Genomic DNA, 14,343 nt, shown 5'->3' on the forward strand with positions numbered 1-14,343 from the left:
AACTCTAAAATATAGAATTTTAATACCAATATTTACATCAAAAGAATTGCGTTTTAATGCTGATTTTAAATATGTAGGATTCATCAAGTTTGGTCCTACTCATCAAAAGTTAAGAGCCTGAGAAAATTTGCCTTATTTTAGAAAATAAGTAGAAACACCCCCTAAAAGTCATACAATCTTAACAGAAATCACACCATAAAATTCAGCGTATCAGAGAACCCTAATGTAGAAGTTCCAAGCTCCTATCTACAAAAATGTGGAATTTCGCATTTTTTTTGCAAGAAGACAGATCACGGATGCGTGTTTATTTGTTTTTTTGTTGTTGTTTTTTTCCCCAGGGGTGATCGTATCGATTTAGTGGTCCTAGAATGTCGCGAGAGGGCTCATTCTAACGAAAATAAAAATTCTAGTGTCGTTTTTAAGTGACTAAAATATTGGAGGGCATCTAGGCCCCCTCCCATGATCACTTCCCCCCCCCAAGGTCACCAGATCAAAATTCTGAGATATCCATTTTATTTACCATAGTCGAAAAACCTAAAAAGTATGTCTCTGAGGATGAATTACTCTTCCACAGTCCCCGTGGGAGGGGCTGCAAGTTACAAACTTTGACCAGTGTTTACATATATGGTTATTGGGAAGTGTACAGACGTTTTCAGGCGGATTTTTTTTTGGTTTGGGGGCGAGGAGGGGTATAAGTTGAGGAGAGGTGTTACGTGTGAGGATCTTTCCGTGGAGTATTTTGTCATGGGGGAAGAGAATTTCAATGAAGGGGGCGCAAAATTTTCTAGCATTATTAAAAAAAGCAATGAAAAAATAAATATGAAAAGTTTTTTCAACTGAAAGTAAGGAGCATCATTAAAACTTAAAAAGAACAGAAATTATTACGCACATGAGGGGTTCACCTCCTCTAATTACATCGCTTTTCAGGCTAAAGTATTTTCAGTAATTTCAACTATTTAGTCTAAGGCCTTTGTAATTCAGGGGTCATTCTTAAGGAGCTGGGACAAAATTTAAGCTTTAATGTAAAGAGCGAGGTATTGACGAGGGAGTGAAGCCCCTCATATACGTAATAAAGACCTAAGGATATAGAAGTTCCTAAGAATATAGAAATACCTAAGAATATAGAAGTTCTAGTTGCGTTTTTAAGCAATTAAATAAAAAAAAGTTTTTTTTAATGAAAGTAAGGAGCAACATTAAAACTTAAAACGAACAGAAATTACTTCGTATATGATAGGGGCTTTTCCTTCTCAACGCCCCGCTCTTTACGCTAAAGTTTGACTCCTTCTCTTAACTCTAAATTTTAAAACAGTAAAAAACTTTAGCGTAAAGAGAGGGGCGTTGAGAAGGAAAAGCCCCTTTCATATGCGGAGTAATTTCTGTTCGTTTTAAGTTTTAATGTCGCTCCTTACTATCATTTAAAAAACTTGTTTTTTTTTTTTATTTTATATCTGAACGTTTTTGAATCAATGCATGTTTTGATTTTTGCTCTCAGCAGAGGAATAATTAAGACGAAATTTGTATTTTTTTTTTTTTTTTTTTTTTTTTTTGTTAAATGGCGTTCTCATAATTTTAATCGAATGATTTTGAGAAAAAAGAGCGGGGGAGGAAGCCTAGTTGCCCTCCGATTTTCGGTTAATTAAAAAGGCAACTAGAACTTTTAATTTTTTATGAATCTTTTTATAAGTAAAAGATATGCGTAACTTATAAATTAGCTTACGCAAAGAACTTTTGTATTCTCATGTTTTTATTACATACTAGCTGTTGGGGTGGCGTTTCGCGCCACCCCACCACAAAGTTGGTGGGGGTGTCTCGCGCCCCCCAAGCCCCCCCCCCCTGCGCGTGTAAGTCGTTACGCGCCATATTAGTTACGCACCATTGTAGTTGTGTCCCTCTGTCCCACCTTTGAATATATATATATATATATATATATATATATATATATATATATATATATATATATATATATATATATATATATATATATATATATATATATATATATATATATATATATATATATATATATATATATATATATATATATATATATATATATATATACATATATATACATATATATATATATATATATATATATATATATACATATATATATATATATATATATATATATATATATATATATATATATATGTACATATATATATATACATATATATATATACATATATATATATATATATATATATATATATATATATATATATATATATATATATATATATATGTATATGTATATATATATATATATATATATATATATATATATACATATATATATATATATATATATATATATATATATATATATATATATATGTGTACATATATATATATATACATATATATATATATATATATATATATATATGTATATGTATATATATATATATATATATATATATATATACATATATATATATATATATATATATATATATATATATATATATATATATATATATATATATATATATATATATATATATATATATATATATATATATATGTTTTTAACTACGTAAAACTTGCGAATATACAACATTCTTCGCTGTCCCACTGTTTGTGTATATAAATAGATTGTCAGGTTCACTGACTCTTGAATATGCAACATATAATTGTCCATGGGAAAAACAATCCGTATTCAGATCTATACCTCATTATTCTAATGATTGCCCTTGAGCTTTGTTGATGGTGATTGCTAATCGAACATTCCCTGTGTCCCCGTCGTCATTTATATATCCCCCTGTGCCCCCGGTGTCCCTGTTGTAGTTGTGTCCCTGTGTCCCGGTCGTCATTTATATTCCCTATGTCCCAGTCGTAATTTGTGTCCCGGTTTCCCAGCCTGTAATTTCTCTTTGAGTGTCCGGGTCGTCGTTTATATTCCCTCTGTCCCGGTGTCCCGGTCGTCGTTTGTGTCCCCGTCTGTAATTTCTCTTCGAACATTCCTTGTGTCCCGGTCGTCATTTATATATCCCCCCTGTGCCCCCGGCGTCCCCATTATAGTTGTGTCCCTGTGTCGCGGTCATCATCTATATTCCCTGTGTCCCCGTCGTGATTTGTGTCCCGGTGTCCCAGTCTGTAATTTCTCTTTGATCATCCCGGTCGTCATTTATATTCCATGTGTCCCGGTGTCCCGGTCGTCATTTGTGTCCCGGTGTCCCGGTCTGTAATTTCATCAGTTGACAAACATGACGTCAGTCGACAAACAACTTCATGACGACATACAGCTCAATCCTTATAATGACGTCAGTCGACAGACACACAAACAAACAACTTATTTTTATATGTATAGAAGATAGATCGATATGAGGGGGTTCGCCCCCTCGTCAGTACCTCGCTCTTTACACTAAAGCTTAAATTTTGTCCCAATTCATTAAGAATGACCCCTGAATCACAAAAGCCGCAGAATAAATAGTTGAAATTACTAAAAATAATTTAGCGTAAACAGCGAGGTATTAGGAGGAGGTGAGCCCCTCATATGGGTAATAATTTCTGTTCATTTTAAGTTTTAATGCTGCTGCTTACTTCCAGCTGAAAAAAAACTTTCATATTTATTTTTTCTTTTTTTTAAGTAATGCTAGTAAATCCTACGCTCCCTTCATGGAAATTTTCTTCCCCCATGACAAATTCCTCGATGGAAAGTTCCCCCAGCATACCCCGCTCTTCTTAACCCCTGCCTCAAACAAAAAAAATCCTCCTGAAAACGCCTGTACACTTCCCTATAACCATTACTATATGTAAGCACTGGTCAAAGTTTTGAACTTGTAACCCCTCCCACGGGGACTGTGGGGGAGTAAGTCGTCCCCAAAGACATAGTTATAAGGTTTTTCGACTACGCTGAATAAAATGGCTATCTCAGAATTTTGATCCGTTGACTTTGGAAAAATACTTAGCGTGGGAGGGGGCCTAGGTGCCCTCCAATTTTTTTGGTCACTTAAAAAGGCCACTAGAACTTTTCATTTCTGTTAGAATGAGCCCTTTCGCAACATTCTAGGACAACTGGGTCGATACGATCACCCCTGGAAAAAAAAAACAAAAAACAAAAAAACAAACAAACAAATAAACACGCATCCGTGATCTGCCTTCTGGCAAAAAAAAAAAAAATTCCACATTTTTATAGATAGGAGCTTGAAACTTCTATAGTAGGGCTCTCTGATACGCTGAATATCATGGTATAATTTTCGTTAAGATTCTATGACTCTTAGGGAGTGTTTTCCCCTATTTTCTAAAATAAGGCAAATTTTTTCAGGCTCATATCTTTTGATGGGTAAGACTAAACTTGATGAAGCTTGTATGTTTAAAATCAGCATTAAAATGTGATTCTTTTGATGTAGCTATTGGTATGAAAATTCCATTTTTTTTTACTATTGAGCCGGGTCGCTCCTTACTACAGTTCGTTACCACGAACTATTGATAAATTTCATAAAATTTAGTCTTTGTCATCAAAAGTTACTAGCCTGAGAAAATTTGCCTTATTTTAGAAAATCCCACCGTTGCATTCAGCGTATCAGAGAACCCTACTGCAAAAGTTCAAGTTCCCATCTACAAAAATGTGGAACTTCGTTTTTTTGCCACTCTAGTAAGGTCGCTCCTTACTAGCTTACAGTTCGTTACCACGAACTGTTTGATCAAAAAATTGAAGGGCAACTAGGCCTCCTCCCCTGCTCCTTTTTTTCTCAAGATTTTCCAATTAGAAGTATGAGGCAGCCATATAGCCAAAAAAAAATATTATATAAATTTCGTTTTAAATATTTATGTATGGAAAGCCAAAATCAAAACATGCATTAATTCAAAAACGTTCAGAAATTAAATAAAAAAAACAAATTTTTTTTAACTGAAAGTAAGGAGCGACATTAAAGCAAAACGAACAGAAATTACTCCGTATATGAAAGGGGCTTTCTTCCTCAACGCCCCGCTCTTTACGCTAAAGTTTTTTACAGTTTTAAAAAGTAAAGTTAAGTGAAAGAGTCAAACTTAAGCGTAAAGAGCGGGGTGTTGAGGAGGAACAACCCCTTTCATACACGGAGTAATTTTTGTTCGTTTTAAGTTTTAATATCACTCTTTACTTTCAGTTAAAAAAACTTTTTTTTTGTTTAATATAGTTCAAGAGACTGATAGGCCGACTTTTCGTGGGTTGCTTAGTGCTCATTGTTTTGGTATTTATGATTTATGATTTTTTTTTTGTATATATATATGCATAGATAAAGTAGGGAAATAGTGTATAAAAGTGTTGTTATTATCTTAGTGTAACACAGGGTCTGAAGTGATGACTTTTTTTGCTTGATTTTGTTTTGATTTTTTTTTTTTTTTTTGCTTTTTAGGGGAATCCATTCCTAGCTAATTGTTTCGCAGTTTCGAGAATGGCCGCACGAGCCATAAGGCTTTTTGGTAAATTTTTCTTTTTTGTATTTTTGTGTTTTTATAAATAAATTCTATCGCTCTCTATAGTTTCTTTTAACTAAATGGAGTATATTTGAACTTAGTACTAAGACTGGGGGACGGGAAGGGAACATCTTCGTTCAATTCAATCAATGTGGTCATTCAATCACGAATTCCGAGTTTTAAAACTTTAGAAGTAAATTTGATGAGGGCACAACTTGCAACCTCTTACACACCGTATATACCCCTGGGCATCCTGTATTCCTAATTATGGTATTTAGTTCAAATTTAAAGAAGGCTATTTTGACGTAAATGATCAAAAGCTCCCAAAAATATCCGTCGGGGTCAAAACAAAAGAGTAATCCTCCCCAATCGCGGAGCTTACCTATCCAAATCACACAAATGGTCACACAAATGGAATTTGCATCCAAATTCTCAAATCTTTGCATATTCCAGTGCTTTTAGTACATGCCCATGTAGGGTTTTTAAGACAGTGGTTTAAAATAGTTAAATTTTAAGCATAAAAAATATAATATGGCTGTTCAAGTTGAAACCCATGAGGTATATTTTTTACAAGAAGTGTCAAATAGTTCATTCAAATGATCAGGAAAAAAGAAACACCAACAAGAGCTAGGTATGAAAAATGGAAAAGAAAAAAACAGAAACGTCCACTGAAATATAATCCAGCATTTGAAGAAATTTATGAAATAGATAAATTAGGAATGTCAATTACGATAAGTAGGAAATTGATAAAGAAAGGCATAAAGAATAGAATGAGAAAAAATAAAGTTTCCTCCACTAAAGATCATTGGAAATAGAGTGGTCAAAAAAGGTGGACAGAAGTTTAATGCTACTAGAAAGTTGCCTGATGTCGCCAACAGTTAAAGAACACATGTTTATCTTAATGCATAATTTGTTAGTCATGGAATAGTCAAGAGTAAAGATACATATAAGTGGTTGTAATGGAGTGTATAAACTATACGAGAAAAAACTAGAAGCGTAATTGAATTAAATTGACTTTACTGAAAAGACATAAATAGAAATATATCACTTAATGCCAAGATCAACGGCAAATTGCACATAAGAATAGCAAATGCTTCAACATATTCTCCCCGCAAGGCTCTATGGCCAGAAAAAAATGGGGAAGAAAAAAATCAAACAAATACAATGTCATGTAATGTTTGAATGTGAAAACAAGAAATGAATATAGCAGGACTGAGGACTTTATTTGCAAGTTTTACAGGTAAAAATAAGGGGAAGAATTATTAAGTGTAAGAAAATTGAGCGAGTGTTTATTATTAATCTTTTTTGTATATTTTATATTTTTTAGTGGGATCGTATCGAGGGGATCGTGGGATCGTTCGACCGGGGAATTGGGGGATCGTATCGACCCAGTGGTCCTAGAATGTTGCAAAATGGCTCATTCTAACGGAAATTAAAAGTTTTATTGCCCTTATAAAATGATCCAAAAATTGGAGGGCACCTAGGCCCCCTCCCCCACTCATTTTTTCACAAAAGTCGCCGGATCAAAATTTTGAGATAGCCATTTTGTTCACCATAGTCGAAACACCTATTAGCTATGTATTTTGGGATGACTTACTCCCCCACAATCCCCACGGGAGGGGTTGCAAGTCACAACCTTTTACCATTGCTTACATACAGAAATGGTTATTGAAAATTGTACAGACGTTTTCAGGGTTTATTTTTCTGGTTGATGCGGAGGGGGTCAAGAGGAGTGGGTTACGTGGGATGATCTTTTCATGAAGAATTTATCGTGGGGGAAAAAACTCCTTGAAGGAGGTGCGGGGTTTTCTAGTATTCTTTAAAAAAAACAATGAGAAAATAAATATGAAAAAGTTTTTTTCAACTACATGTAAGGAGCAGCATAAAACTTAAAACGAACAGAAATTATTATGCATATGAGGAGATTCTTCTCCTCCTAAATACCTTTTTCTTTACGCTAAAGTATTTTTTGTAATTTCAACTATTTATTCTACGACCTTTGTGATTCAGGGGTCATTCTTAAAGAATTGGGATAAAACTTATGCTTGAGTGTAAAGAGCGAGGTATTGACGAGGGGGCGAACCCTCTCATATATTTAATAAAAACATACGAATATAGAAGTTTGTTACGCAAGTTAATTCGTAAGCTACATATATTTATTACTAATAAAAACGTTCGTAAAAAAATTAAAAGTTCTAGTTGCCTTTTTAAGAAACCGAAAAATTAGAGGGAAAATAGGCCTCCTAACCCACCCCTTTTTTTCAAAATCGTCCGATCAAAATTATGAGAAAACCATTTAGCCACAAAAAAATTAGTATACAAATTTCATTTTAATTATTCATGTGCAGAGAACCAACATCAAAACATGTATCAATTCAAAAATGTCCAGAAATTAAATATAAAAACAAGTTTTTTCAACTGAAATTAAGGAGTGATATGAAAACTTAAAACGAACAGAAATTACTCCGTATATGAAAGGGGCTGATCCCTCTTAAACACCCTGCTCTTTACGCTAAATTTTTTATTGTTATAAAACGTAGAGTTGAGAGAAAGGGTCCAACTTTAGCGTAAAAACCGGGGCGTTTAGGAGGGAACAGCCCCTTTCATATACGGAGTAATTTCTGTTCGTTTTAAATTTTAATGTCGCCCCTTACTTTCAGTAGAATTTTTTTTTATCTAAAGTAGAAGGGAATAGTTTTTTTTTTATCTTCGTGGATAGGGAGGTGTTGTTGAAAAGGAAAAAACAAAAGGAGAGTTGAGAAAAATATATAGTGTTTAAAGGATTAAAGTTTTAGAGTTGAATGATTTAAACTTTCTCATTTTGCAGTTAGGATTTAGGTGGAAGATTAGAAAAGAAAGTTTTTCATTTCAGTATTAAAAGAAAAAGTAACGGAATATATGTTTATGGAATAATTTTAGAATTTAAAGTAAATGATTTCAATTTTTAATGAAGGGTTTGATTTTAGAGCTTGATCTTTGATTAGAACTTATAGATTATAATAGTTAGTTTCAAGAATTGCTTAGTATTTTCAAGTTTATACATTATGCAAGATTCGGATGTATTTGAATATTTTGAAAGCATGGGGGTTAAGATTGAATATAATTCTAGGAAATATAAAAACAGTATAGGATATTGTATGAATTTTTAGATTCTAGAGTATAGATTTGAAGTTCTTTTTTAATGATTGTTTGAAATTTAAACTACTGGAATTTATTTTATCTTTTGAGGAAGATAGGATTCTTCTCGATTGTGAAATGTTTGAATCTTGAGATTTTTTAAAGGATTTTTGTAGCTATCCAACAACACAAGGCCAAGCAAGAGTAGAATGTGCTGAAATATGATATATTTTAAAAAATTAAAAATTGGTAGTATGTTTTTATTTTTATTTATTTATGTAAATGTACTAATGAGCTTCTAAATTCTTGATTTTTAGATTCTAGAGTATAGATTTGAAGTTCTTTTTTAATGATTGTTTGAAATTTAATTTAAACTACTGGAATTTATTTTATCTTTTGAGGAAGATAGGATTTTTCTCGATTGTGAAATGTTTGAATCTTGAGATTTTTTAAAGGATTTTTGTAGCTATCCAACAACACAAGGCCAAGCAAGAGTAGAATGCGCTGAAATATGATATATTTAAAAAAATTAAAAATTGGTGTTATGTTTTCATTTTAAATATTATTTATGTAAATGTACTAATGAGCGTTTAAAAACGTATATGTATTGTATATTGTATTTTAATGTTAAATAACGAAAAAAAAATCACCAATGCAACAGCACAAACACATAAAAAAAAAAAAAAAAAAAAAAGAGACAGACGGAGAAAAGGAAGACTGTTTTCCTAAATTAGTTATTAATATAGATCAGCACTTGAATGAGGCCTTGACCCTACTCTTTAATAGGCCGAATCCAATAAGAGCAGTCGTTTGCCGCCGTAGGTAGGTAGAATGTGAATTTTGAAATTATTTTATTTTAATTTTATGGGTGGAAAATCGTATGAATGAGAAATCGTTAAAAAAAAATCATATTTACGAAAAAGGTAGATAAAATGTAATAGGAATTATGTATAGAATAAAAATGTATGTGATGAATTAGATAGGTCAAAAGCTATGGATGCCGAGGAAGAGGTAAGATAGATATGCAGTAAAGTGAAGTAAATGATAATGAAATAGTTATAAATTAAATTACAAATAAGTAGGGAGTCTTAGAGTAAAAAAAAGAAGAAAGAAATACCGATGGATAAAAGAAAGAAAAGAAGAAAAACTTAAATATGTATTAGAAAAGGATTTTGTATAGCTTAAATTTTACAGTCTATTTTTGAGTACAAAAAAGGTTCATTCAATTGAATCAAATTAGGAGTTGTAAGATCCTTTTTAAACACCCAAGGCTGACACCTTTTCAAAGCACCATATGCGCCCAGGTACTCCCACAGCACGCGTAGCCCATTTTGGCCGGAACATTTTAAATATCCAAAAGGTTGGTCTCAAAACGAAAGAATACATGTATTTCCGTAGACGAAACCCGGAATTATGGAAACAACCTCTGGGAAACAAAGGCTCATACGCTTGTTTTAGAAGAAAGGTAGAAATATTACAGCTTATTAAAATCTGGCGGATAAAAGTGACACTTATGAACTTGCGCCCCTTTGAACTCAAACTAGCAAACATTCCCTTCTTTGTGGCTCACGCTTATTTGAAGGGATTAATCCAAATATTAAGTTGGAAATTTAATTTTAATCCCCGAAAGTTTTAAGGCTTTTAAGTTCAAACTGTTCTGATTACACGTTAGATAAAAATTTCTTAAATTTTGTTTATCTCTTCCAAAAATGATGATTAAGGGTTTCTGAAGTTGCTAATTACAAATTTATGGCTAATTTTGCAATATGCAAGTCCAAAAGTCGAAACACTTTAAGTAATCTATATGTTTCGTACGTAACCTGCATGTTATGCCTAGTTAAAATCCGATTCAATCAATGATTTTGAATTAATGATAGTAGTATCAATAATGAATCTACTCGGCTCTTACCCCCTCAAATACCCTCTCCAACTCTGCACATTTAGAAACATTGAATCTTTTTCAAATACCATTCATTCATGGAACATATGAGGATTTACGATAAATCATTAATTTGAATCATTAAAAATACCTAGAATCATAAAATGACAGTTCTAGATAAAAACATGTTACATCCGTTACACATAAATAGTATATAGTTTTTCTCTAGAGTTTGTATCAAGAGTTTGCGTGATTGCTGATTTCGAATACGAGGCTACTGCTGAATTTAAGGAATCATACATTAAAACATACCACATGTAAATTCTACGGATAGTTTGTTGTCTAAAGTTGGCAATTCGTGATATCTGAGATCATTTTTTTTTTCAAATTGAAGCAGGTAATACACTTCTAGCCCGTGTCCCTCTAATACTCCCACTCCAACATATACGCAGGGATTGCCGCAAGGATGCCATGGGGATTTCCTACAACAAAATAAAATATGTCATTATACATTTTAACCCGGCCATACTCCTTGCTTCTTACGTGTACCTTTATTTTGTTGTAGGAAATCCCCAAGGCATCCCTACAGCAATCTCTGCGCATGTGTTGGAGTATCGTGAACCGCTACTATACCTCTTGATTCTCTTCCAAGTTTGCTTATATAAACATATTTTGCCTCTCTAAACTAATTGTTGTTAATTGTTTATATACATCATGATTCTTACTGATTGAACTTAAAAATTTATTTATTAAAAATTCAAAATTTTAAAAAATAAAAATAAAATTAGTGTGGACCTCCTAAATCAAGACACAGTAGGTGGAAGCATATACTATACATTTTTGGTTAATAATGCAATGTAGTAATCCAAACGTGCTCGAACTGTGCCACTTATTTCCCAAATGGTTTTTGGTGTCACATAAGCAAGTATTTAAGGATTTTTGAGCTTATGTTCTTCAAATCTGAGGTGAATATTATGATAGAGAAATCCCAAATTTTTATGCGGACAAAAATCCTATCAAGAGTACTTCCACCACAAGTAATTCTAACTTGATTACTCTATAAATTAACATTAACTGTTGTTATTAAAACAGTAATTTATCAAACATGTTTTGTTATTTATGGAAAACTTCATGGTAGCAATGTTTTAAGGTTGCGATTTATTCAGGATGGTTGAAAAGTTTTGATAATATTTCGATGCGGCGACATGATACATGCAGCCCAGGCGAGAGAGCACGAAACTATGCAAATAGCCGATTTTAGATACAGGCTTCATGGATGAATTTGAGCAAAAAGTTGTCATTTCACGCCTCTTGAAATCGTTTTCCCCTTAGTTTCATATGTATACATTGCTACAGCTCATTGTATTTGTGATCTTTAAAAAAAAAGATATAGAGGAAGGGGAGGCGGTATGTTGCACCCAGTTGAAATCAGTTTATACAGAGATTTTTAGTCTGCATAACTGGTAATACTCAGATGAAACTAACATCCATTTGATACATGGACCAGAGATGTTTGGCCACGTTCTTTCTTACATTCACTACCTTAACAGATACCAAAGAATATAGAAACGATTTTTGCAATCTGCCGACAAGCGAACATCAACCTTTGACTGAAACCATACGTCGATACTCTAAGGAAGCACAAATTAATGGAGAAGGCCCTTGGAAGAAACCGAAGAAAACCCTTATTGGTACCGACAAAACCGAAGAAAACCCTTACAGCAATGGAAAAGGAACTGCATGCAATTTGGAACTCCCAAAAATTCTGCAGGGAGAAATGCAACTCTGGAGAGAAACCTACTAAGAATCTCAAATGACCTTAGCTAGTAAACAAAAGAAAAGCGCATAAAATATTCTAGAAACTATGCTTACAATCGTATGTTGTAATTTAACATATTCACAGGTTTGTCACCCGAATGATGTCTCAGCTCCATTTTGTTTTTAGTTAATAATTACAAATTCGGCTTACGATCGGTCACTTCATCTTTCGAACCCTGATGGATTGATTTAAAGCTCCGGGGCACCCTTTTCAAACTGAAATTAAATGAAAAATGTAGTTTTAGATTAAATAGCTATAAAGAAGGATTTGACATAATAACCCCCCCCCCCCCTCCAAAAGAAATAACTCAATTTAAGTAAGCCGTGAACGCTATTCCACAAGAAATAATGTTTTGTTCGCTTTGGACAAAAAAAATACATTGGCAATAAAACAAAACAATTTAGTTTTGAGATATTTCTAAATTACGTAAATTCCTTTTATTTACTTCTTTTAAAATAATAATAGTCTACTAGCCGTTAGATCATTTCAGCTTACATGCTTATTTGGCTAGAAGTAGAAACAACTTGGACATGTGAAGTGTCTTGAGCACGATTTTGGCTTGTTTCTTTTCAATAGAAAGGAGGCTAGTATATTTGGGTCATTCTTGAAATTGTTAAATCCAAACAAGTTATTTCGAAAGAAAAGCCGATTCAAGCCTTAGAACGATTAATCTAAAAAAAACAAGTTATTTTAACTGTATTAAGTTTAAGTTTAATTAAAGCTGAAGACGAACAGAAATTATTCCGTATCTGAAAGGGGCTGTCCGCTCCTCAACGCCTCCCTCTTTACATGAAACTTGACTCATTGTCAAAGCTCTACTTCTAAAACAATAAAAAATTTAGCATAAGGAACCCCTTTCATATACAGAGTAATTTCTTTCCTTTTTATGTTTTAATGTTGCTTATTACTATCAATTAAAAAAATTGTTTTATTTGATTTCTGAGCGTCTTTCAACTAATGCAGGTTCAAATTCAGCTCACCCTATATGAAAAATTAAAACAAAATTTATGGATTAATTATGGCAGATTTTTTCCCTTACATGAAGGGTTGCTCCCTCATCAATACCTTGTTGTTTACGCTAAAGCTGCTAGAACTCTTAAAAAAGCATCCTACTCTAATTAAATGACCCTTGTGTTTCAGTAAACGCTCTTAAGTAATTGGGACAAGCAGTAAAACTCTAGCATAAAGAGCAAGTTATTGAGGAGGAAGCAAACCTTCATATATAGAATAATTATACGGACTTGAAATTTCTACAGTAGGGTAGGGTACACTGAATCTGATTATGTGATTTTCATTAAGATTCCTTTTATTTTAGGGGTATTTCCCCCTATTTCAAAAATAATGCCAATTTTCTCAGGCTCGTCCTTGTGATGGGTAACACTAAACTTGATGAATTTTATGTACTTGGAATCGGCATATTAAGTTGATTCTTTTTTATTAAAATTCCATTTTTTTTTATAGCTTTGGCTACAATTGAGACGAGTCGCTGCTTAGTTTAGTTCATTACCACGAACTATTCGATCAGAGATGAAGCTTGAGATGAAGGTGGCTTCTACCTCGTCAACCATCTATTGTTTGTGCTAAAGTTTAGCTTAGTTTTAGCTTCCTCCTTACTGGAAGCTTTTCAGAACTCACCAAGTACACCCTGTAGGGTGATAAAAATTTTGGATCAATTTTCTAACAAATATGAAATGATGTTGGAACTGTGTTTATCTTTCAAAAAGTGTAAAATTGTAAAATTTGAAGAATAAAATTTAAAATTGGTTTGAATCAGCTAGTTTGTCAGTTACTCCTTTTTCTCGTTATAGATCACCTTGCTAAAAAGAACTTGTACGAAACCGAACGTTATGTTCGTTAATGCAGAAAGAGCTCGCTGTCTGTTTCATAATTAACCACAAAATTATAGGGATGAATTCAAAAATTTCTATATCACTTAGTTTAGAAAACATTGGAAAATGGTTCAAAAACTGAATAATAAACGTATATACAAAACATGCTTACAGTTGTAAAGTTTAGCGTAAAGACTGGGAGTTGAGATGGCAAATGCCCCTTCATATATAAATCAATTTTCTTCTTTTCTTTCATAATTTGGTAATTTCATCCGTTTTCTGCTTTATATACC

The 14,343-nt window shown here is 32.7% G+C and overlaps 1 long non-coding RNA gene across 6 annotated transcripts in view; it reads left to right on the top strand.

Annotated features, from left to right (window-relative positions):
• The window catches only part of LOC136026645 (uncharacterized), a 580,251-nt gene extending 566,260 nt beyond the window's left edge, over positions 1-13,991 (top strand). For all 6 annotated transcript variants that reach the window (XR_010617360.1, XR_010617365.1, XR_010617364.1 and 3 more), the window contains exons 2-3: positions 5,346-5,412; positions 13,683-13,991. This is a non-coding gene — a long non-coding RNA (uncharacterized LOC136026645). The remainder of the gene's footprint in view (positions 1-5,345; positions 5,413-13,682) is intronic.
• The last annotated feature ends 352 nt before the right edge of the window (positions 13,992-14,343 follow it).

The sequence above is a fragment of the Artemia franciscana genome, chromosome 4 (genome assembly GCF_032884065.1).
Source record: "Artemia franciscana chromosome 4, ASM3288406v1, whole genome shotgun sequence".
In the NCBI taxonomy this organism is placed as follows: Eukaryota; Metazoa; Arthropoda; class Branchiopoda; order Anostraca; family Artemiidae; genus Artemia; species Artemia franciscana.